The 25293-nt window shown below is 46.4% G+C and overlaps 1 long non-coding RNA gene across 2 annotated transcripts in view; it reads right to left on the reverse strand.

The window, feature by feature from the left end:
* The window catches only part of LOC149119916 (uncharacterized), a 76162-nt gene that overhangs the window by 44406 nt on the left and 6463 nt on the right, over positions 1 to 25293 (reverse strand). For both annotated transcript variants that reach the window (XR_016227043.1, XR_016227044.1), the window contains exon 2: positions 11314 to 11506. This is a non-coding gene — a long non-coding RNA (uncharacterized LOC149119916). The remainder of the gene's footprint in view (positions 1 to 11313; positions 11507 to 25293) is intronic.

Consider the following 25293-nt stretch of genomic DNA (forward strand, 5'->3'; position numbering starts at 1 on the left):
ACTGCACATACACAGGCCACGCCCTAGGGGAGGAAAGACTGTGGAACTGAGCTCCCACGCAACCAAGCAATTGACTTCCAGGTGACCTCTGAGGGTACAAGGTCTCAGTGGACACAGCTCCATGAAAATGAGTTGAAAACTGCACAAAGGTGCACCACTGTAGGACATGAGCCAAAACACCAAGATCAGTTAGATGTGCGCTATGTGGTTTGCTTCACAGAGCAACAGAGAAGGAAAATGAGCAACCTCCTGAGAGTTTTTAGTCTCCCACACTGTCCAGAATGCCACGGAGCAGTACACAACAAAACATAGAGATGACTAGGACAGTCTGATCAGCTCTCAAAGAAAAAGACCACTGATTGGCACTGAACCTGTCCTCATAGAGGAATGACTAGGGACAGCATCTCCTCTAACCATTTCCAAAGAAGGAAAGGCAAATGCTCTTGAAATTGATGGAAGAATGTGTTCCGAGCAGACGAAGAATTACATGAAAAACACAAGCTGGAAATGTCAGGCCTGAACGTACAACATACCTATCAAACTGCAATGGATGGGATGGCGCCGTGGCTCAACAGGCTAATCCTCCACTTTGCGGTGCTGGCACACCGGGTTCTAGTCGCAGTCGGGGTGCCTGATTCTGTCCCAGTTGCCGCTCTTCCAGGCCAGCTCTCTTCTATGGCCCGGAAGTGCAGTGTAGGATGGCCCAGGTCCTTGGGCCCTGCACCCAATGGGAGACTAGGAGAAGCACCTAGCTCCTGGATTTGGATCACCACGATGCGTAGGGCGCCAGCCATGGCAGCCATTGGAGGGTGAACCAAGGGCAAATGGAAGACCTTTCTCTCTGTCTCTTTCTCTCTCTCACTGTCTACTCTGCCTGTCAAAAAAAAATGCAATGGATTGAATCAGGGCCAGAGTGTAGAAAAAGAGGAAGGATCAGATTACATGCCAATCAACAGAAAGGTACAAGTTGAAGAACAAAGAGAAGGGAAGAAGCTGGAAGCTAAATGAATGGAGCCTCAGAGATGTGTGAACCAGAGCAAGAGTCCTAATGTTTGGGAGCCTGAAATGGGGGGGGGGGAGAAATGGGGGAGCAGTGAACAACAAAATCTATAAAGAATCCAATGGCCAGGAAGATCATCCTTTTAGGAATACAATCCAAGTAGCTCAGAAGCATTACAGGGACATGTGAACAATCCACAAAAAAAGGGGGGGGGAGAATCTTGAAATCAGAGCCAATGGCACACTCCCAACAAGGGAATACCCACATGAGAGGGTTTGACTTCTCATCAGAAAACACAAAGTCCACAGGATACTAGAACCCTGTCCTCCAAGTGCAGAAAGAAAAGACCTCCCCAGGCATCTCCAGGGAACCAAGACACCCTGAAGGATCTCAGCCCCCTATGCAGAAAAAGGAGGGGTGATGGAGAAGAAGGAATACTAAGAGCAGTCATCAGAAGACCACTTGCCATCAAAATAGCACCAAGTGGATGGAATTCTTCAGGCTAAAGTGAAATCCTGCCCACAGGAAGTCTGGTACATCAGGAGTAATGAAGAGCAGGAGAAACGTTAAGGATTTAAATCACTGCTGGCTGTGTTTTCACCCTTAAATTCTCTAAACAGCGTCCATAGAACCCACAACAGAAAGCACAGACTCAGAGGGTGAGGCTCCATTTGTACAAAGGTCATACCAAGGGGAACAGTCACAACAGAGCAGAAGGTCAAAGAATCGTGCAGCTGTAAGGTTTCATTACTCTGCTGAACAGGAAGAAAAGGGACCCTAATCAGATGAGAAAAGCAACAGGACCCACAGTGCTATGCCCAGAACAACTGAAACACAAAGACACGCTCTATGAAAGCTGGATGTGGGCCAGCATCATGGTGCAATGTGCGATCCCACACCCTGAGGCACTTGCAGCTCCCTGCTAATGTGCCTGAGAAAGCAGCAGAGGACGGCCCAAGTCCCTGTGACCCTGTACATGTGAGAGACATGGAGGAAGCTCCTGGCTTTCTCCTGACCTGCCCTGACTGTGGTGGCAACATGAGAGAGAGCTGGCAGATGGAGGATCATTCTCTCTCTAATTCTGTCATTCAAATAAATTAAAAAAAAATTTTTTTAAATAAGAGGATGAAGTTGGGTCACCCCAGGATCTAGATCTGGGAATGGAGCAGCAACAGATTGATAAACAGGTCTTTGTGGAAATCCAACTTGGCGTTTCCCCAGAGAACTCGCAGGAATGGAATCTCAGTTATATGGTCAGCATGTCTCTCCCAGCCTACCTGGCCCAAAACTATGCTGCCAGCACCTCAGGCTCTGAGGGGCACATGCATTTCTGCCCTGAGGGCTCTCTCCTCAGTGTTTCCAGGACAAGGGAAGGAGGACCCACACTGGGTGACACCAATGCGGCCATAGCCTACAGGACCTGCTTGCCAAGAGACCGCTCCTAGCACTCACCCACCTGAGGGTCAGGGATCGGGCAATGGGTCCTGCCCAGTGCCCTGAGGGCTCTAGGCCCTGGAAAAGCACTGAGGGGGCCACTGCACTACCAACAGCTCATGATGCTCAATACAGACACCCTCTGCCCTCAGTAAGAGCCTGGAGGGACACAAGAGTCCAGAGGGGATCGGCAGCCTTTGCTGGGGCCACTTCCTCCCAGGTCATCTGCACAATGTGCCACTCCTAAGGCCATCTTGGCAAACTCCACCCCTAGCCTGGGTCCTGGACACACCCATCTCCAGGCCCTGCTCTCTATGATGCGCACCCCTAGCAGCAGGTTCTGTGACACGTGCCCATTCTGTGACCACTAAGGTTCTGCAGATGTGGCATTTTGGCTTTAGCCCTTTGGAGCGATAGCAGCCAAAAGTGCTTTGGGAAGTCTTCATAGCATAGAGACTCACCAGCTTCTTTTCAAAAACTTTGGGGAGCAAATTTTGCCCCCCTCACCTGCCCCAGCAATGGGGGCTGACCACCGACCTAAGGGGCCCCCAGGCCCAGGTCGGGGTCACACTCCCGCCTCTGGCCCTGGACCAGTTGGCCCACGGGCAAAATACCATAGGTCTTACAGACCAAAAGTCAGACAACCCAGTCTGATGATAAGAAAACTCAGGGCCATCGTGGCACTGCTGACCACTCTCTGCGGGCTTCAGACTCGACAACGCGTGTGCTCCAACAGAGTGAACATCGGTAAGGCCAGGATGCCACCACCCCGTAGGCTAGGTAACCTGATCATCATGGAAATCTGAAAGCCTTGTAGGGGAGGTGTGGTAGAAGTGCGGGGAGCACGTGTGTGTGCAGTGCTGTGGTGCAGTGGGCTCAGCCACTGCCTGCAACACCAGCATCCCAAAGGAGTGCTGGGTTGAGTCCCAGCTGCAGCACTTCCAACCCAGCTGCCTGCTAATGTACCTGGGAAGGCAGTAGAACATGGCTCAAGTACGTGGCCATTTTGGAAGGCACTGGTGAAGTGCCAGGCCCCTGTCTGGCCAGCTACCTTGCCAGTTGTGGTGGCCATTTCAGGGTCAAGTCAGAAGATGGAAGCTCTCTTTTGGTTTTCTCACTCCCCAACTCAACCTTTACACATAATACATTTGTAACAGAAAGCAAAAGCACTTTGGGAGGTGATGCTGAGGTCACCCAGGTGCACAGCAGTTCACATCCTTCCTGCATTTTCCTTTCTAGGACCTGTACTGAGCACGCCTGATCCTACCAGACGAACCGGCAATGGAAGGCGGAGGAAGCAAACCTGCAAAGTACATCATCCAATTATCCAGGATATGGACACTTTACCCCCTGATACTCCTCCACAGGAGGAAGCCATGGACATCTCTCCCCCTATACTCCCCAATGGGGGGTATCAAGGGACACATCACCCCCATATGTTCCCTGAAAGGAGAGAGCTATAAACAACTCATCCCTCTCTGCTCCCCTACAGGAAGAAGCCATGGACACTACTCCTCCATACACTCCACCTCGGGAGGAGGAGCCCATGGACACCACGCCCCCATATGAGCCACCAGAACTGATGGACACCACACCGCCATATGAGCCACCAGAACTGATGGACACCACACCGCCATATGAGCCACCAGAACTGATGGACACCACACCGCCATATGAGCCACCAGAACTGATGGACACCACACCGCCATATGAGCCACCAGAACTGATGGACACCACGCCCCCATAAGAAACATCTTGGGCAGATCCACACCTCCCCATGTTCCACCACGGGAAGAGCCCAGAGATATCACACTCCCAACATTCCACCATGGGAGGAGCCCATTGACCCACACCCTCCTGTGCTCCCCCATGGGAGGAGTCCCTGGACACCACAACCTCCCAAGCTCCACCAAAGGAGGAACCAATGGATACCACAATGCCATAGGCTCCTCCTCCAGTGTAGTGCCTGGACACCACACCCTCCTACGCTCCACCAAGGGAGGAACCAATGGATACCACAATCCCATAGGCTCCTCCTCCAGAGGAGCCCATGGACACAACACCAACCTATACTCCCCCTCCAGAGGAGGCCATGGACCCTTCACCCCCTAGTTTCCAGCATAGTCCATGGAAAGGTCAACCACGTCTCCTGCCCTCTGTTTTCCTCCTGCTGGTCCCAGGGGCAGTTTTATGCCTGGCCTTCCCATCTTTCCTTGCATCTTCATACCCAGTTTCCCAGCACCTATGGATATAGACCCTCCCGCGTGACCCTTCCTCCCTCACCTCCAGGACATGGCACAACTCTGCCCCCAGGCAGCTCCTTTCATGGCCTCCAGCTGGCTCCTCGCCACACAAGAGTCTTATTTAATATTAAACACCATACTCGTTCTGTTTTTTGTGTCTATGCTCTGTAGATCCAGTGTGAGAAATGCTGGCTTGTGTGAGTGCTGACAGGAGGTCAGATCCTATGGGAAAATGTTCCTGTGGTGCAAGAAACAGGGGCTGGAGGGTTGGGGGCTAGGGAGTAGAAGGAGCCAAAGGCCATAATGACTCCTCCTGAGCAGAAAAAGCTGTGGCTGATGGGCCGGCACCTGTGCCGGCATAGTGGGTGAAGCTGCGGCCTGCAGTGCTGGCATCCCATATGGGTACTGGTTCAAATCCTGGGAGCTCTACTTCTGATCCACCTCTCTGCTATGGCCTGGGAAAACAGTAGAAGATGGCCCAAGTCCTTGGGCCCCTCTACACACATGGGACACCTGGAAGAAGCCTCTGGCTTCTGGCATTGGATCAGTAGAGCTCCAGCCTTAGGAGCCAACTGGAGAGTGAACCAGTGGATGGAAGAACTCTCTTTCCCTGCCTCTCCTTCTCTCTCTCTGTAACTCAGACTTTTCAATATATGAATAAATCTCTAAACGAAGGAAAAAAAAGCTGTGGCTGAACTTAAGGGATGGGGCCCAGAATCAATGAACCCAGGAAGGGAGGAGACAGGAAGGGTCATCCTGGCTATGGCAGCCACCACTTCTCACCTCCTCTCTGAGCTGCAATTGGCTGGATCTCCCCTCACACACACCAGCAGTCTACACTCTACACATTCACACCTGGTCCCTTAGGGAAATCTACACTCACAGCTCAGCCAGAAAGCACACATCTGGCATCAAAGCTCACAGGCCACGAAGAACAGAGGAAGAAAACTCATCGCCCCACAATAACCAAGGACAACCGTAACTCTAGGATGTCACTGATTCCGGGGTGATCTGATTGGCAACATGCGGAGATGTCCTCCTTGTTGCTCTTCCATTCAGATCAGGAAAGGGGAAGCAAAGAGACTATTTGCAGGGGAAACAAGCTAAGTTAGAGTCCCATTTTCCAAAAAAGGATTAATTGATTTATATCTTTTAACCCACAAGTACAAAGCATATCAATAGTCACTCCCAGCCATGCCACAAGACAAAAGCTGAACACCTGAAGTCACCAACTCATCTTGTATCCTACAGAAAAGTGAGGTCACTTGCAAAACACACCTTCAGAAATTGCCTTGACTGTAAGATGCAGAGAATCCCAGCTTAACTGAGCACAGGCCTCTGCTAGGGCTCAAATGTAGGTAGGGAACACAGACTGTAATAGGTCAACTGCTGGGGGCACAATGTGCACATGCTAGAGAGGAGAAAACTCCAGGGAGGGGGCAATCTTTTCTAAAAGAAGAGCTAACAAAGTTTTTAAAAACTTATTTTCATTTTATTTGTTAGGAGAGCTGCAGAAAGAGATGGAAACAGCCATACTCAGATCTTCCTTCCTATGGCCCACTTCCCACATGCCTGGAATGCTGTCGTCTTCCTTCTTGCTCTCTCTCACACAAATCAAACCCCAAACCATGCTGCATAACCTGGAAATCTCTAGGAAATACCAAGTCCCACATACATGCCAGTGCAGGTGCATCCTATCAATCTGTGGCCTGGACTTCTCAAGACATCAATCTCATCATAATCAAGTCAGGTCTAAGGAGATAGGCATTGCAGTACAATAGATTTGCCATCTGCTTGGGAAGCCCCCATTCCATATTGGATTTCCTGAGATAGAGTCCCACCATTGCTTCTGATCCAGCTTCCTGCACATGTGCACCCTGGGAGGCCCAGGTGATGACCTCAGTGCTTGGGTTCCTGTCATTCATGTGGGAGCACAGGATGGAGTTTCTGGCTTCAGTCAGGCCCAGCCACACCTTTGTATCTGGGAAGTGAATTAGCAGATAGAAGGTCTTGAGATCTCATTCTCTCTCTCTCTCTCACTGTGTGTGTGTGTGTGTGTGTGTGTCAGTGTGCATGTGAGTGGGTGTGTCTAACTTTCAAAGTAGGAAATGGATTCTATAAGAAAAACATGAAGAGTCTGAGACTAAATTCTGGATGTAGTGTTGGTACAGAAAACAGACATGTGGGTACAGCTAAGGAATTTGAATAAACTGTGGCCTTTAGTGAATAATAAAGTATCAGTGCAGGTTCACTGATGGCAATAAACACACCACACTAAGGAAAGATGTCTATACGAGCTACTTCCAGCAGTTCCTTTATGAAGGGACTTCAAAAGGTCATGGAAAATGCACATTATGAGTAAACTGACACATGGACTTAAATTCTTTCTGCAACAAGGTAAATTCAGCTTTTCTCTCATTTCCTCCCCAAAGAGTCTGAAGTTATCTCTCCTGGTTTCACATTGTGATCTTTTCCTTGCCACTGGGATGCCCATTCACCAAACCACCTTCAGGGCAAATATCTATCAAGACCAAGGCTGGACCTCTCAGGAGCCACTCCCTGAATTCCTTATCACTGCACACGCATCCCACTCACAGGAATTACTACTGTGCTCAGAGGATTCAACCTTCTCTCTCATACTCCCTATTTTCCAGTCCCTGGAATAAAGACCTAAGGACTGAATGCTTTAAGCCTCGGACAACCGCACTGAATGATCCTGGGTACAGACATAGGGACATATCAAAAACAAAGCACCACCCAGAAAAGCAAGGGCCTGGCTTCACCAGCAAGACACAAGGAGGTCTTAGCTCAGCCCTAAGCACTCGATTCTGTCCATCGTCCTGAACAGTTTTGCACCTCTGCACATTTGTCCAAACTCATCTCTACCAGGGGACAAACACTGCTCCCCAGAGCACACAGGAAACAACCTGACAGCAGACAACAAGGGCCACACCACAAGGAAGCTGTCATCCCTGAGCAGCTCCTTTGTGTCGAGACTTTGCCAGCAATACCAACTTCAGTTCCTCCTCCCTCCCACCTCACTGACAGGAGGGTGCAGTTACAAGTTCAGCTGACAGCTAAGAGTATGGATTCCAGACCCCCACCATGAGATAGGTACTTGGTGGCTCTGGGCCTCAGTGTCCCACACATCAACTGGGGCTACTAACAGTCTCTGCAATACAAACAGCTGCTGCCTGAGCTCTGCTGCTCCCATTGCTATTCCCATCCCATCCCCATTTGAAAGAGGAAGGAAGGAGAGGTCCTAAGATCCTGGCTCATGGCTTCAGATCGGCCCAGCTCTCACCAGTGTGACCATTTGGGAAGGGAACCAATAGATGGAGCATCTCCAGTGGATGGAGTATCTCAGGATCACCCCCCACCCCTTAATATTACTGTGCCTCTCAGACAAATAAATAAAATCTTTAGACAGAGATCAAGATGCATCTCTTTTGCAGGTTCACCCTGCAAATATCCACAGCAGCCCAGTTGTAGCCAAGCCACAGTCAGCAGACATGAAGGCACTCTGGGTCTCTTACCTGAATCACAGTCAACCAACAGCACCCAGTACCACCTGCTGCCTCCCAGGGTACACATCAGAAGAAAATTAATCAGAAGTGGGACAGGAACTCAACCCCAGGCACTCTGACAAGGGATGTGCATGTCCCAAGCAGCATCGGGTGCTGTGCTGAAAACCTGCCTCTTCCAATATCTGTGAAGGTGACCCATTTTTCTTCAGTAAAGAAGTGGAAGAACTGAGCTGGCACTGTGGCATAGTGAGGAAAGCTGCCACATGTGGTGCTGGCATCCCCTAAGGGCACTGGTTCCACATCTGGCTGTTCTATTTCCAATGCAGCTCCCTGCTTTTGCTCCTGGGAAGGCAGCAGATGACAGTTCTGGTACTTGGGCCCCTGCACCCACATGGGAGACATGGAAGAAGCTCCTGGCTTCAGAAAGGCACAATTCCAGCCATTGTGGCCATTTCAGGAGTGAACCAGTGGATGGGAGACTGGATTCTCTCTCTCATTCTCTAACTCTGCCTTTCAAATAAATACATAAATAGATCTACCTATCTATCTATCTTTTAAAAAATACAAACTGGAAGACTCCATGGACATGGCCAAATTGCCAAGATCCTTAGTTATTGAGGAAAGTACTAAGTGTTTGTTTTATTACAAAAATGTCTGGAACTTAAACTACCTTCTATTGACAAAGTATATATTTTAGGTGTACCTTTAAATCCCACTGTCCTTGAATTCTAAATTTCCTCATATCACCAGCAGTGGAATTGCTAGGGGACATAACTACTCTATTATTCAGGGGACGATACTACACACATTTATCCACCTGTCTTTGTGCTACTTAGAACTATTCTTGCTGTGTGCATGGTTGTCAATACAAATGTCTCTCCTTCCTCCAGCTACCTTCTTAGTATGCCATTTCCTACATGGATCTTCTTTTTCTAGCACCGTATTACTGAGCTGATGTATTTCATACAGCAACACACACACACACACACACACACACACACACACACGTGCATGTAAAGCTGGTGAAATCCTGATGAGGCTGAAGGATTTTTAGGGTCAATTTCTACAGAATCACCTGTGTGTTTCTGAAAACAAAGGAGCTGCCAAAGAGAGCAGAACACTCACCAACTCATCTAGCCTATAGAGCTGTCCAAAGCTGATGGAACCTCTGAAGAGAGCAATGAAGACAGAGATCAAAGACATCTTCACTGGTCGTGGAAGGCACTGGAGAAAGGCAGAATGGGAGAAGCCATGACTCAACCCCATGGGCCAGTGACCCCTGTCCTGCCCCTCCCAGCCCCTTCTCTCCCCCTCCTCCACCTCCTTTGCTCTCCTCAAGATCTTGCACAGGACGTAGCTGCTTAGGTTCTTCACTGTGCCCTCAGCCTCACTGCTGCTCTCATCCACTTTAGCCTCTGCACTTCCAAGTTAGGCTGGGACCATGACATCTCAACATGGGACCCACGTCCTCTGTCATTGTCTGAGGGAGTCCACAGCCCTTTAGCAGCTCCACACACACCTAAATATCTTCTTCGCCTGAGCACTCGGGCCCTTCACTCTGAGAGAGAATTTACAGCATATTCTGACAGTCACAAGCTCCCAAGGGTAGTCAGTTATGTGCTATATCCTTACAATTGCCACAAAAAGGAGAAGTAGATGACTGTATAGTAAACAGCAGCTGAAAGCCCTCCAATTCTCCCCTCCAATAAATCAGTGAGAAACCTGCCAAAAACAGTCACCATTAACATTTTGTAAGTTTTTAATCTTTTGATTCAGTGGGAGAAATGCATAGGAGAGTGAGGGCCCTATCTAAAAAAGACAGAGAAATCTGGATTCATACCGAACACCACTAGCCACCATGTGGAGGAGTATGCAGGCCAGGAAGCATGGAGCAGATGGCCTGAAGACCACATGCCCAAAGGTGCAGGGGCAGCAAGACCATCCAGCACAAAAGGGAAAAGGGCCAAAAAGCCATTAGCATTTCAAGAATCCTGGAAACTAACCCAACATCTGCAGGAACCCAGGCAGTACCGAGCACAGAAAAACAAAGCACAGCTGACTCTCAGGAAGAACAGGGGGTTGGTGGCAGTCTCCCTGTCCCGAGTACAACCTGCTGCTCTGCAGTTCCACAGGAACACAGAAAACGGAAGCCCACGTTCATGGTGAAAACCAGCAGTGGGCAGCCACTGCCGGGAGCACAATCAGTCTGTGGCTTCCCCAAAGCCTTATTCATAGAGAATGAGCACTCTCTGAGGAGTCTGCTGCCTTCGGGAAGAACCCACTTTCTAGGCTGAACTTGACCTGACCTTGAGCTTGTCCAAGGTGATAAGTACAATGGTCCCCAGCAAAACTCTCAAAACTATCACAGCCACTGCTTAACTTTGTGGATACTCTAAGTAGTTGACAACTCCCTTAGATAAAGGACAAACTAACCCAATAACATTGCCGCAGAGCTAAGTCATGAGTGTCTGTAGGGGACTCAGGAAGCTCTGGCACACTCCTGGGAATCTAGAAATGCACAGGTGCACCCTTCTCTGATGAGAGAGGCTCGAGGTGCTGGACTTCTCACATACACAAGGACTAATGCCAAACCTCTTGCTCCTCCTGGGGTACTAGAATCTACCCATGTGCTGGGAAGAAGGCACCAATGAACAGCCTGGGCAATCAGACTCTGGGACCATGTCTGGCAAATGTCACTCTTGTTGTCACAACTTGTTCTGAGTCCAGGGGGGCCTCCACAGGAAGCACTGACCCTGGGAGTGCTCAGGATCAGGATCTCCCAACACAAGCAGAATCACCAAGACTGCAGCCAGCTGACACTACCTCTGAGGAAGTACAGACATGGAACTCACTAGGCCCAGAGCACTCGGCATTCACACTATACTCAAATTAGTGAAGGAATCTATGTGTTAAGCACTACAAACATCAAGAGAAGTGTTTCACAGGATAGGAAATAACAGTAAGGGAATACATCTTATGAGAGGAGTGACTCGAGTTTCTGGAATTCAAAAGAACAACTGAGACCCCCCTGCAGGGGCCTGTACCAGCTTCCTCGAGTCACCATAGCTCCTTACTGCCATCTGCCTGGCTTTAAAGGAAGGTTGCTCACAGTTCTGGAGGGCAGGGCCTGATGTCAGAGGCCTGCTGCTCCCTGCTCTATCTGAAGGCTCCAGCGTAGGGTCCTCCATGGGCTCTTCCTAGTTTCTGGCACTTGCTGCATCTTGGGTTGTTGCTTTGCAGCTGCAACTTCCCAGCCTCTGCCTGTGCCATCAGAGTCTTCTTCCTTCCACATCCACATTTGCCTGGAATGGAAGGACAACAGCAATGGATCAGGACCCACTCTGACACAGGATGAGCTCATCATCCCTGACTCTACCTGTGAACACCTTATTTCCACAGAAAGCCTCCCACACAGACATTGAGCGCTAAGGCTTAAACGTTGCAGGACAAACTCCTCATACAATAGGATTTTGAACAGGCAAAAGAAACACCGAACCTGTGGATCAGACCCTGCAGATGGCCCAGTCCAATGAATAATAAGCAAACAATAGTTTCAGAAACCTGTGGGACACCATCAAGCATAACACATATTCATAAAGAGTCCAGAGAGACAGGGATATGAGATAGGGACAGCAAGAATATATGAACTGTGTCCCCAAATTGCCTAAACATTTTGAACAAGAATAATCAAAATATGCATGGGTGTTTGGCCAAGTCATAAAGCAAACAGGACATCAATATCCAACAAAGAAATGGTTCAATTTGATTCCCTAGCTCTGTCTCCTCTTTCCAGCTTCCTGCTCCTATGAATATTGGGAGGCAGCAGTGAGGGTCCAAGTCGTTGGGCTCATTCCACACATGGGGAAAACTTGGATTGGGAACCCAGTTCCCAGCTGTGATCTTACAGTTGTAGAAAGTACTTCGAGGAGTCAATCAGCAGCTGGAATATCTCTCATGCCTCTATCGCTGACACATCATAGGATGCAAAAATATACATGGAGTTCAATGAACTGCACTAGTAGAAATTCACATCCTAGTAAGTTGGAAGGCAAAGACAAAGACATGCAAGGGCCTCCAGAATGAATTGTCATGCACAAAGTATCTCTGAGAAGATGAACACTGGTATGGCTGTAATCCGTTTTTAAAAAGTATAGCTAGTAATGTTGTGGAATTTAAACATCACACTTTATTCTGCAAATCCCTCACAAGTTTTTTTTTTAATTTGTTTTATTTATTTGACAGGTAGAGTTACAGAATTTAAGAGAGAGACAGAGAGAAAGGTCTTCCTTTCATTGGTTCACTCCCCAAATACTGCTACAGCTGGAACTGTGCCTATCCAAAGCCAGGAGCCAGGTGCTTCTTCCTGGTCTCCCACATGGGTGCAGGGGCCCAAGCACTTGAGCCATCCTCCACTGCCTTCCTGGGCCACAGCAGAGAGCTGGACTGGAAGAGGAGCAGCCAGGAATAGAACCGGCGCCCATATGGCATGCCGGCACTGCAGGTGGAAGATTAACCAAGTGAGCCACAGTGCCGGCCCCTCCCTTAAAAGTTTGACTTCCTCAGAAAAGTTCAGAGTGTCAGTATACATAGTAGCCAAATGTGTAAGTGACCCATTTACCCAGCATGTGATAAATGAAAAGTATTAATATGCTTCGTTCACACAGTAGATATTACTCAGCCATAAAAGGATCAGGTGTGGATATATGCTACAATATGGATGAACCCTGGATATATTTTGCTTATTGAAAGAAAACAGACATAAAAGTGACCCTCTATCTCCATGATATGGCCAGAAGTGAAAATAAATCCACAGAGACAGGAGGTAGATAAGGGTTACCAAGGCAAGGCAGGTGGAGAGAATGAGGTTCTCTGACAAGGAGTATGGTGTTTCCCTTTGAGATGATGAGAAAAGTATGGAAATTACAAGACAGGAAAACCTGAATATACCAAGACCCAGTGAACAGTATGCTTTGTTTATTTTTAAAGATTTATATACTTGAAAGGCAGAGTGATGGGGAGTGGGGGATGATAGGGAGATCTATCCACTGGTTCAGTCCCCTCAGATGACTGTAATAGCCAGGACTGGGCCAGCCTGAAACCACAAGCCAGGAGCTTCCTCCAGATCTTTCACATGGCTGGCAGGAGACCAAGCACTTGGGCCATCTCCCACTGTTTCCCCAGAAGCATTGGCATAGAGCTGGATCAGAAGTGGAGCAGCCAAGGGGCTTCCATAGCCTAGACAGCTCATAGCAAGAGTCTCGGGTGATTGCTGATATATACAGAACTTTCAATCCTACAGCTAAAGATTTTACATTCTTCTCAGCAGTACATGGAACCTTCTCTAGGATTGACCACATACTAGGCCATAAAGCAAGTCTCAGCAAATTCAAAAGAATTAGAATCATACCATGCAGCTTCTCAGACCATAAAGGAATGAAGTTGGAAATTAGCAACTCAGGAATCCCTAGAGCATACGCAAACACATGGAGATTGAACAACATGCTCCTGAATGAACAATGGGTCATAGAAGAAATTAAAAGAGAAATCAAAAATTTTCTGGAAGTAAATGAGGATAACAGCACAACATACCAAAACTTATGGGACGCAGCAAAAGCAGTGTTAAGAGGAAAGTTTATATCAATAGGTGCCTACATCAAGAAATTGGAAAGGCACCAAATAGATGAGCTTTCAATTCACCTCAAGGATCTAGAAAACCTACAGCAAACCAGACCCAAATCTAGTAGGAGAAGAGAAATAATTAAAATCAGAGAAGAAATCAACAGGATTGAATCAAGAAAAACATTCCAAAAAATCAGCCAAACGAGGAGCTGTTTTTTGAAAAAATAAACAAAATTGACACCCCATTGGCCCAACTAACTAAAAAAAGAAGAGAAAAGACCCAAATCAATAAAATCAGAGATGAAAAAGGAAATGTAACAACAGACACCACAGAAATAAAAAGAATCATCAGAAATTACTACAAGGACTTGTATGCCAGCAAACAGGGAAACCTATCAGAAATGGATAGATTCCTGGACACATGCAACCTACCTAAATTGAACCAGGAAGACATCAAAAACCTAAACAGACCCATAACTGAGACAGAAATTGAAACAGTAATAAAGGCCCTCCCAACAAAGAAAAGCCCAGGACCCGATGGATTCACTGCTGAATTCTACCAGACATTTAAAGAAGAACTAACTCCAATTCTTCTCAAACTATTCAGAACAATCGAAGAAGAGGGAATCCTCCCAAATTCTTTCTATGAAGCCAGCATCAGCATCACCTTAATTCCTAAGCCAGAGAAAGATGCAGCACTGAAAGAGAATTACAGACCAATATCCCTGATGAACACAGATGCAAAAATCCTCAATAAAATTCTGGCCAATAGAATGCAACAACACATCAGAAAGATCATCCACCCAGACCAAGTGGGATTTATCCCTGGTATGCAGGGATGGTTTAATGTGCGCAAGACAATCAATGTGATACACCACATTAACAGACTGCAGAAGAAAAACCATATGATTATCTCAATAGATGCAGAGAAAGCATTCGATAAACTACAACACCCGTTCATGATGAAAACCCTAAGCAAACTGGGTTTGGAAGGAACATTCCTCAATACAATCAAAGCAATCTATGAAAAACCCACAGCCAACATCCTATTGAATGGGGAAAAGTTGGAAGCATTTCCACTGAGATCTGGTACCAGACAGGGATGCCCACTCTCACCACTGCTATTCAATATAGTTCTGGAGGTTCTAGCCAGAGCTATTAGGCAAGAAAAAGAAATTAAAGGGATACAAATTGGGAAGGAAGAACTCAAACTATCCCTCTTTGCAGATGACATGATTCTTTATTTAGGGGACCCAAAGAACTCTACTAAGAGACTATTGGAACTCATAGAAGAGTTTGTCAAAGTAGCAGGGTATAAAATCAATGTGCAAAGATCCACAACCTTTGTATACACAGGCAATGCCATGGCTGAGAAAGAACTTCTAAAATCCATCCCATTCACAATAGCCACAAAAAAATCCAACACCTTGGACTTAACCAAGGATATTAAAGATCTCTACTATGAGAATTACAAAATCTTAAAGAAAGAAATAGAAGAGGATACCAAGAAATGGAAAAATCTTCCATGCCCATGGATTAGAAGAATCAACATCAGCAAAAGGTCCATTCTCCAAAAGAAATTTATAGATTCAATGTGATACCAATCAAAATGCCAAAGGCATTCTTCTCAGATCTAGAAAAAATGATGCTTAAATTCATATGGAGACACAGGAAACCTTGAATAGCTAAAGCAATCGTGTACAACAGAAACAGAGCTGGAAGTATCACAATACCAGATTTCAGGACATACTACAGGGCAGTGGTAATCAAAAAGCATGGTACTGGTACAGAAACAGATGGATAGACCAATGGAACAGAATTGAAACACCAGAAATCAACCCAAACATCTACAGCCAACTTATATTTGATCAGGGATCCAAAACCAATCCCTGGAATAAGGACAGTCTATTCAATAAGTGGTGCTGGGAAAACTGGATTTCCATGTGCAGAAGCATGAAGCCAGACCCCTACCTTTCACCTTACACAAAAATCCACTCAACATGGATTAAAGACCTAAATCTATGACCCAACACCATCAAGTTATTAGAGAACATTGGTGAAACCCTGCGAGATATAGGCACAGGCAAAGACCCAAGACTCTTGGAAAAAATCCTGGAGGCACAGGCAGTCAAAGCCAAAATTAACATGTGGGATAGCATCAAATTGAGAAGTTTCTGTACTGCAAAAGAAACAGTCAGGAGAGTGAAGAGGCAACCGACAGAATGGGAAAAAATATTTGCAAACTATGCAACAGATAAAGGGTTAATAACCAGAATCTACAAAGAGATCAAGAAGCTCCACAACAACAAAACACACAACCCACACAAGAGATGGGCCAAAGACCTCAATAGACATTTTTCAAAGGAGGAAATCCAAATGGCCAACAGGCACATGAAAAAATGTTCAGGATCACTAGCAATCAGGGAAATGCAAATCAAAACAACAATGAGGTTTCACCTCACCCCGGCTAGAATGGCTCACATACAGAAATCTACCAACAACAGATGCTGGAGAGGATGTCCGGAAAAAGGGACACTAACCCACTGTTGGTGGGAGTGCAAACTGGTTAAGCCACTATGGAAGTCAGTCTGCAGATTCCTCAGAAACCTGAATATAACCTTACCATTCAACCCAGCCATCCCACTCCTTGAAGTTTGCCCAAAGGAAATTAAATTGGCAAACAAAAACGCAGTCTGCACCTCAATGTTTATTGCTGCTCGATTCACAATAGCTAAGACCTGGAATCAACCCAAATGCCTATCAACAGTAGACTGGATAAAGAAATTATGGGACATGTACTCTATAGAATACTATACAGCAGTCAAAAACAATGAAATCCGGATATTTGCAACAAAATGGAGGAATCTGGAACACATCAGGCTGAGTGAAATAAGCAAGACACAGAGGGACAAATATCATTTGTTCTCCCTGATCGGTGACAACTAACTGAGCACCAAAAAGGAAACCTGTTGAAATGAAATGGGCACTTCGAGAAAGAGTGACATGAGCAGCCCTTGTCCTGACTGTTGATGTACAACTTAATACTTTATCCTTTTTAGTACTTTTTTGGTTCTACTTAATAATATTGATTGAACTCTGTAATCAACACACAATTATTCTTAGGTGTTTAAAGTTAACGGAATCTATAAATTGCTTTTAGGAGAATGGACATTTTGATGATGTTGATTCTTCCAATCCATGAGCATGGAAGATTTTTCCATTTTTTGGTATCCTCTTCTATTTCTTTCTTTAAGATTTTGTAATTCTCATCGTAGAGATCTTTAACGTCCTTGGTTAAGTTTATTCCAAGGTATTGGATTGTTTTTGTAGCTATTGTGAATGGGATTGATCTTAGCAGTTCTTTCTCAGCTGTGGCATTGCTTGTGTATACAAAGGATGTTGATTTTTGTGCATTGATTTTATATCCTGCCACTTTGCCAAACTCCTCTATGAGTTCTAATAGTCTCTTAGTAGAGTTCTTTGGATCCTCTAAGTACAGAATCATATCGTCTGCAAAGGGGGATAGTTTGACTTCTTCCTTCTCAATTTGTATTCCTTTAATTTCTTTTCCTTGTCTGATGGCTCTGGCTAAAACTTCCAGAACTATGTTCAATAGCAGTGGTGAGAGTGGGCATCCCTGTCTGGTGCCAGATCTCAGTGGAAATGCTTGCAACTTTTCCCCATTCAGTAGGATGCGGGCCATGAGTTTTTCATAAATTGATTATATTGAGGAATGTTCCTTCTATACCCAATTTGCTTAGAGATTTCATCATGAAGGGGTGTTGAATTTGATCAAATGCTTTCTCTGCATCTATTGAGATAATCATATGGTTTTTCTTCTGCAGTCTGTTAATGTGGTGAATCACATTGATTGATTTGCGAATGTTGAACCATCCCTGCATACCAGGGTAAATCCCACTTGGTCTGGGTGGATGATCTTTCTGATGTGTTGTTGCATTCTATTGGCCAGAATTTTATTGAGGATTTTTGCGTCTATGTTCATCAGGGATAATGGTCTATAAATTTCTTTCAGTGCTGCATCTTTCTCTGGCTTAGGGATTAAGGTGATGCTGGCTTCATAAAGAATTTGGGAGGATTCCCTCTTCTTCGATTGTTCTGAATAGTTTGAGAAGAATTGGAGTTAGTTCTTCTTTAAATGTCTGGTAGAATTCAGCAGTGAATCCATCGGGTCCTGGGCTTTTCTTTGTTGGGAGGGCCTTTATTACTGTTTCAATTTCTGTTTCAGTTATGGGTCTATTTAGGTTTTCTATGTCTTCATGGTTCAATTTAGGTAGATTGCATGTGTCCAGGAATCTATCCATTTCTGATAGGTTTCCCTGTTTGCTGGCATACAAGTCCTTGTAGTAATTTCTGATGATTCTTTTTATTTCTGTGGTGTCTGTTGTTACATTTCCTTTTTCATCTCTGATTTTATTGATTTGGGTCTTTTCTTTTTTTAGTTAGTTGGGCCAATGGGGTGTCAATTTTGTTTATTTTTTCAAAAAACAGCTCCTCGTTTGGCTGATTTTTTGTAATGTTTTTTTGGATTCAATCCTGTCGCTCCCCCTCTTCGTGGAGGAACGACACTAGACCCTGCGCTGTTCTTTTGTCTGCTCAGCCCTCCCCGGGTTTGCTGCTGGTTCTTCCCGGGTTGGCTACCGACCCTTCCACCTCCATGGAAGGGCGGTTCCCCCTGCCACTTTCCCCACTTCTGCGGGGGAGCGGCACGCCGCCGGCCGGCTCTCTCGGGGGCTGCTCAGGTGTTCCCTTTAGATGTTCCCCTTAGATGTTCCTGGTGCATGCCGTCTCTCTCCTCCTTTATAGTCCTCTTCCACCAATCCCAACTCTGCTACCCACACACCGAGTACGCTGCTCTCCTCCAATCAGGAGCAAGATCAGCTCCTGCAGCTCAGTCAATCAAATTGGTGAGAGGCAGCTGTGTAGAAGATGTTTACTCCCTTCTCAGCGCCATATTTTGGGAGAGCCGATGCATAGAATAAGTCTTAATTCGAGTAACTTAGTCTAGTCCGAGTTGCTCCCCACACAATCCTGTTAATTTCTTGTCTGATTTTAATTATTTCTCTTCTCCTACTAGATTTGGGTCTGGTTTGCTGTAGGTTTTCTAGCTCCTTGAGATGCGCTGAAAGCTCATTTATTTTGTACCTTTCCAATTTCTTGATATAGGCACCTATTGCTATAAACTTGCCTCTCAATACTGCTTTTGCCATATCCCATAAGTTTTGATATGTAGTGTTGTTATCCTCATTTACTTCCAGAAAGTTTTTGATTTCTCTTTTGATTTCTTGAATGACCCAGTGTTCATTCAGGAGCATGTTGTTCAGTCTCCATGTGTTTGCATACTTTCTAGGGTTTCCTGAGTTGCTAATCACCAGCTTCATTCCACTGTGGTCCGAGAAGCTGCATGGTATGATTCTAATTCTTTTAAATTTGCTGAGACTTGCTTTATGGCCTAGTATGTGATCAATCCTAGAGAAGGTTCCATGCACTGCTGAGAAGAATGTAAAGTCTTTAGATGCAGGATTGAAAGTTCTGTAGATATCTGTTAGATCCATTTGGGCAATAGTGTCAATTAAATCTGCTGTTTCCTCGTTGATCTTCTGTCTGGATGATCTGTTTCTGAGAGTGGAATATTGAAGTCCCCCAGTACTATGGTATTGGAATCTAAGTCTCCCTTGAAGTCCCTTAACATATCTTTTAAATAAACCGGTGCCCTGTAATTAGGTGCATATACATTTATAATAGTTACATCTTCCTGTTGAATTGAACCCTTAATCATTATATAGTGCCCCTCTTTGTCTCTCTTAACAGTTTTTGTATTAAAGTTTATTTTGTCTGATATTAATATGGCCACACCTGCTTTTTTTTGGTTTCTGGTGGCATCGAATATCTTTTTCCTACCTTTCACTTTCAGTCTACTTGCATCTTCGTTAGAGAGATGTGTTTCTTGTAGGCAACAAATAGTTGGGTTTTGTTCCTTAAGCCAATCAGCCAATCGGTGTCTTTTAATTGAAGAGTTAAGTCCATTAACGTTTAATGTGACTATTGATACATAGTGACTTTGCCCTGCCATTTTCCCGGAGATATTTCTAGTATATGCTTTGAGCTTCCCATGCTCTTTTACTGGTAGGTGTTCTGCCTTTACCTTCTTTCATATTGATGGCCGTGTTTCTGTGTTTCTGAGTGTAGCACATCTTTAAGCATCTTTTGCAGGGCCGGACGAGTGGCCACAAAGTCTTTTAATTTCTGTTTGCCATGAAAGGTCTTTATTTCACCTTCATTCACAAATGAGAGCTTAGCAGGATATAATATTCTGGGCTGGCAATTTTTCTCTCAGCATCTGTGCTATGTCTCGCCATTCCCTCCTAGCCTGTAGTGTTTCTGATGAGAAGTCTGCTGTGAGTCTGATTGGAGATCCTCTGAGAGTAATCTGACGTTTCTCTCTTGCACATTTTAGGATCTTTTCTTTATGTTTCACTGTGGTGAGTTTAATTACAACGTGTCGTGGTGAGGATCTTTTTGGTCATGTTTACTGGGGGTTCTATGAGCTTCCTGTACTAGAATGTCTCTGTTGTTGCTTGGCATAGTTAATTCTTCTTCCCTCACTGTGAGTTTTTTTTTAATACTATGTCTGTGTTAAGTGGACTGCCTTCTGTGGGAGGAGCCTTGGAGGCTTGAGATGGGTGTGGCCTGAGAGCTCTGCTTGGTTCTTCCAGGTTACAGGTGTGCAAAGGTGACACCCTCAGGTTATGCATGGAAATCTCTCTCTTTTTATTTATTTATTTATTTATTTATTTATTTATTTATTTTATTTTTTATTCAGGAGGTAAGTAATACCGCACGGCTGAGCAGAATTGATGGTATTTAGTTTCCGATCTCTGGCTTCTACCCAAAGAGTCTGTGCCAGCTCAGTTTCTCCTGCAGACTCGCACTGGGTTGCCTAGGTTACTGAATTGTAGCCTTAGCTCTCCCCTTTTATTATGTATATCCTGAGTGGGGCCTGCTGTTTGTCTCTTGCTCGCCTTTGCAAGGTTGTCGGAGAGAGAAACTAGTCTGTACCAGTACCCCCCCACCCTTTTTTCTTTTTCCTTCTCTCCTGTCGTCAGTCTGGTGAACTTTCCCGCTTCAAAGCCTGCTTCCCTCTAGATTCTGTCCGCCATTTCCCCGCCAATGTCTCCGGTTACTCAGCTCACCTCCCCTTCCAGCACCAAGGTGTGGACTCGGAGCCCTGGCCACCCTCCTCTCCCCGCTGGTGTCTGTGCCACATCCACTCCCCTTCCCGCACTGGCACGCAGACCCTGCGGCTCCCGCGGCTCGGCTTCCGCGTGGTGGGCAACCTTGCTCTCCCAGTAGGTCCTCTGAGTCATAGCTACTAGATCCGGAAGAGTTTCCTCTGCAATTTTTTCCTGATCCTTTTTCTGAGGCTACCATAACTCCACTTTTATTAAACTAAATTTTCCCGGACTATCGGTGCACACCCTCACTATTCCGCCATCTTGGCTCCGCCCCTCAGCATTGGCCATTGCAGCCATCAGGGCAGTGAACCAGAAGATGGAAGTCCTTTCTTTCTGTCTGTTCCTCTCAAATAAATAAATAAAAAGAAAAATCTTTTTTAAAAAGCCCATGGGTATTTCTTTCCATGCCAGCCTCTCGGGGCTGACAGCTGTCTCCAGGGGACCATTTTGCCTGCATTCCTGCCTTTCCCTGCACCTCTGGACCAGATTATCTAAGCCCTAGGGATGTGGACCCTCATAGCTGCTGCTGTCCTACCGCCCAGGCAGTGTCTGATGAGGGGCACACAGCCATGGATGCAGGACCCACTTGCCAACCTGCTTCCTGCCTTTTCTGGCCTCCAGACCTGATTCCTTAGTCTCTTCATCTGGAGACCCTCCCGTCTGTCTGATCCTCTCCTCTGCCCTCCAACCTGTGGCACACCTCTTACTCAGGAGAACCCCTCGTCTTGTGGCCTCCTGCTGGCTGAACATTGACATTAGATGGCAGTGTTCAATACAAAAGCCTCCTTGTCTCTTGTGCTCATGTGTCTGCTCTGCAGATCCTGTGTCAGAAAGCACTGGCCTGTGTGACAGCTACCAGGGAAGGTCTAATCCTATTGGAAAGTTTCCATCATGTGGGCCAGGGGGCTGTGGAGCCCAACACACTGGTGTTCACAAGGACTGACCCCTGAGCAGGAAGCCTGTGGCTGAACTGAAGGGATGGGAGCCCAGGATTCTCTCCTGGCTGAAAAGAGTGGCTGCTTGTCCTTAACCAATTACAGGATGGGGGCCTCTCAGCTGCCACGCCCTGCCTGTGGTCCTTGTGGGACAGAACAGAGTCTTTCCTCCTGGCCCCACTCTCTGGCCCACCCACTAGAGATGTCTTGCAGGAAGGTTGCAAAGCCCTCACCTGTCTGCACTGCTGGCTGCTTCCTTGAAAGAATGCTGTGGCTCAAATGTCCTCCCAAAATACCTGTGCTGGAAACTTAGCCCCCAGTGCAATGGCATTGCAAGGAGGGGCCTTTTATAAAAAAAAAGACTTATTTCTCTGAAAGACAGATTACAGATAGAGAGGGCTAGAAACAGAGAGAGAGATTTTCCATCTACTGGTTCATTCACCAAATGATTTCAATGATCATGGTTGGGCCAGGCCAAAGCCTTGAGTTAGGAATTCCAGCTGGGTCTCCCACACATTGGAAATGGGGCAAGCATTTGGGCCAAATTCTGCTGCTTGCCAGGTGCAATAAACGTCAGTCTTGCCTAGTACCACCAAAGCCTCACTGTACTCAATCATTTGAGCATGCTTTACTCCACAGTGCCCCCTGCCAGACAGCAGGGACCTAGTAGGTTCAGCCTGTAACATGTCCATGTGCCAGCCTGTAACATGTCCTTGGCTGGCGGGCTCCCTGTCTTCCCCCACCACTGGGGCAACTCCAGTGTTCTCATTATGCATTTAAAAGATTTTTAACGTTATTTATTTTGTGGTGACAGCATCATGGCACTATGGTTTAGGCTGTCAACAATGACGCTGGCATTTCATGCTGGAGTAATGATTTGAGTCCTGGCTCCTCCACTGCATATCTGCCTTCTTCCTAATGTGCCTGCTAAGGCCAAAGGCACCCCAAGTACTTGGGTCCCTGTTCTGCATGTGGGAAATCATGATGGAGTTCCACACATGGCTGCTGTGGCATTCTAGGAAGTGAACCAGTGGATGGAAGATCTCTCTGTGTCTCCCTCTCTGTCACTCTGCCTTTCAATAATGAACACATCTTCTAAGTCTTTAAATTTTTGGAGAGGCTGAGACACAGATGGTACTCCCATTTTTTGGTTTATTCCCAAAATTCTTGCAACCAAATGGGATAAACCAGGTAGGAACTGAAGCTGGGAGCTGGAAATGCAACGAAGGATTCCCATGTGGCTGTGGCTGGCAGGAATTGACTTACTCAGGCCATCACTGATGCCTTCTAGAGTCTGCATTAGCAGGAAGCTGGAATCAGGAGCTAAAGACAGGAGGAACTGAACCTAGGTCCAATGATGTGGGTTTTTTGTAAATATTTATTGTATTTATTTGAAAGACAGAGACACAGAGAGAGAGAGACAGAGAGAGAGGTCTTCCATCCACTGGTTCACTCCCCAGATGGCTGCAATGACCGGAACTGTGCCGATCCAAAGCCAGGGGCCAGGAGCTTCTTCTGGGTCTCCTATGTGGGTGCAGGGGCCCACGAACTTGGGCCATCTTCTACTGCTATCCCAGGCCATAGCAGAGAACTGGATCAAAAGAGGAGCAGCCTGGACTAGAACTGGTACCCATATGGGATGCTGGCCCATCAGGCCAGGGCTTTAACCTGCTGCACCACAGCACCGGTCCCGATGTGTGGGTCTCTTAATGAGCATCTTAATCACTAGGCTAAATGTGCTTCTAGTGATTCTTACTATTTTTTGATCATCAGCTTTGCCAATAACAAAGTGCACTGGAAACACAGCAAATTTGTTGCCACACAAATTAACAAGATGATTTTATTGTATAATATTCTATCAATGTAGGCAGAAACTAAAAATCATAGGTTTCATTTTTTTAAATAAGTTGGTCCATGTGGCTCTGGCTGAACAATATGAGAGAAATAGAAGTTCATGTGGAGGCCAGCCCTGTGGCTTAGTGTATAAGGCTGTTGCCTGCAATGCTGGCATCCATATGGTGGTCAGTTCATTGCTCAGCTGCTCTACTTCCAATCCAGCTCCCTGCTGATGACCTGCAAAAATTAGAGGAACAGGACCCAAATGTTTGGCCCTGCCACCCACATGGGAGAACTGAATGATGCTCCTGGTGCCTGGCTTCAGCCTGCCCATCACAGCCATCTCTGGAATGAACCAGCTAATGGAAGAACTCTCTGTCTCTCTCCCTCTCTCTCCCCCACCCTGCAACTCTTTCAAATAAATCAATAAACTTAATACAAAAAAAAAGAAGAAGTTAGTGTGGGTCGTAGGAGAGTGCAAGGGATGGTCAGGTAGTTAGGTGCCTGACACCCATGTGGGAGATCTGGATTAAGCTCCATGCTACTAACTGGACACAGCTGTCATTCCTGAGCAGCTCCTTTGTGTCGAGGCTTTGCCAGCAACATCGCCTTCAGTTCCTCCTCCCTCCCACCTCACTGACAGGAGGGTGCAGTTACAAGTTCAGCTGACAGCTAAGAGTTTGGATTCCAGACCCCCACCATGAGATAGGTACTTGGTGGCTCTGGGCCTCAGTGTCCCACACATCAACTGGGGCTACTAACAGTCTCTGCAATACAAACAGCTGCTGCCTGAGCTCTGCTGCTCCCATTGCTATTCCCATCCCATCCCCATTTGAAAGAGGAAGGAAGGAGAGGTCCTAACATCCTGGCTCACGGCTTCAGATCGGCCCAGCTCTCACCAGTGTGACCACTTGGGAAGGGAATCAATAGATGGAGCATGTACAGTAGATGGAGTATCTCAGGATCACTCCCCACCACCACCACCCCTTAATATTACTGTGCCTCTCAGATAAATAAATGCAATCTTTAAAAATGAAAGCATACATAATTCAATGGGAAAAACATCAATGTCTCAAAAGAAATGCAGGTTGAACAGAAGCACACAGGTTACCAAAAGGAAATACAAATGGCCTCATGTGCCTAACAAGACAGCCCCTCACTCCCAACAGGGGAATCCACATAAATCCCACAGAGAAAAGGGTGCCCACATGTGGGAAAGAAATGCTGAACTCTACACCTGTGGTCAGACCAAGGGTAGATGGGCCTTGAGCAGATTGCTGGGGAGCATGCAACCAGGTGCAGCCCTGGGATGACCCAGCAGCTTCACAGCCACCTTTCCTCATAAAGCAATCACCATTCCAGCCCTTGGTTCCATCTGCAGGTGTGCAGAATGGAGCACACACACTCAACTGAGGAGCGGCAGGGTCACTTCTTAAACCCACTGAA

The sequence above is a fragment of the Oryctolagus cuniculus genome, chromosome 21, assembly GCF_051225735.1.
Source record: "Oryctolagus cuniculus isolate XC-2025 breed Fujian yellow rabbit chromosome 21, ASM5122573v1, whole genome shotgun sequence".
Classification (NCBI taxonomy): domain Eukaryota; kingdom Metazoa; phylum Chordata; class Mammalia; order Lagomorpha; family Leporidae; genus Oryctolagus; species Oryctolagus cuniculus.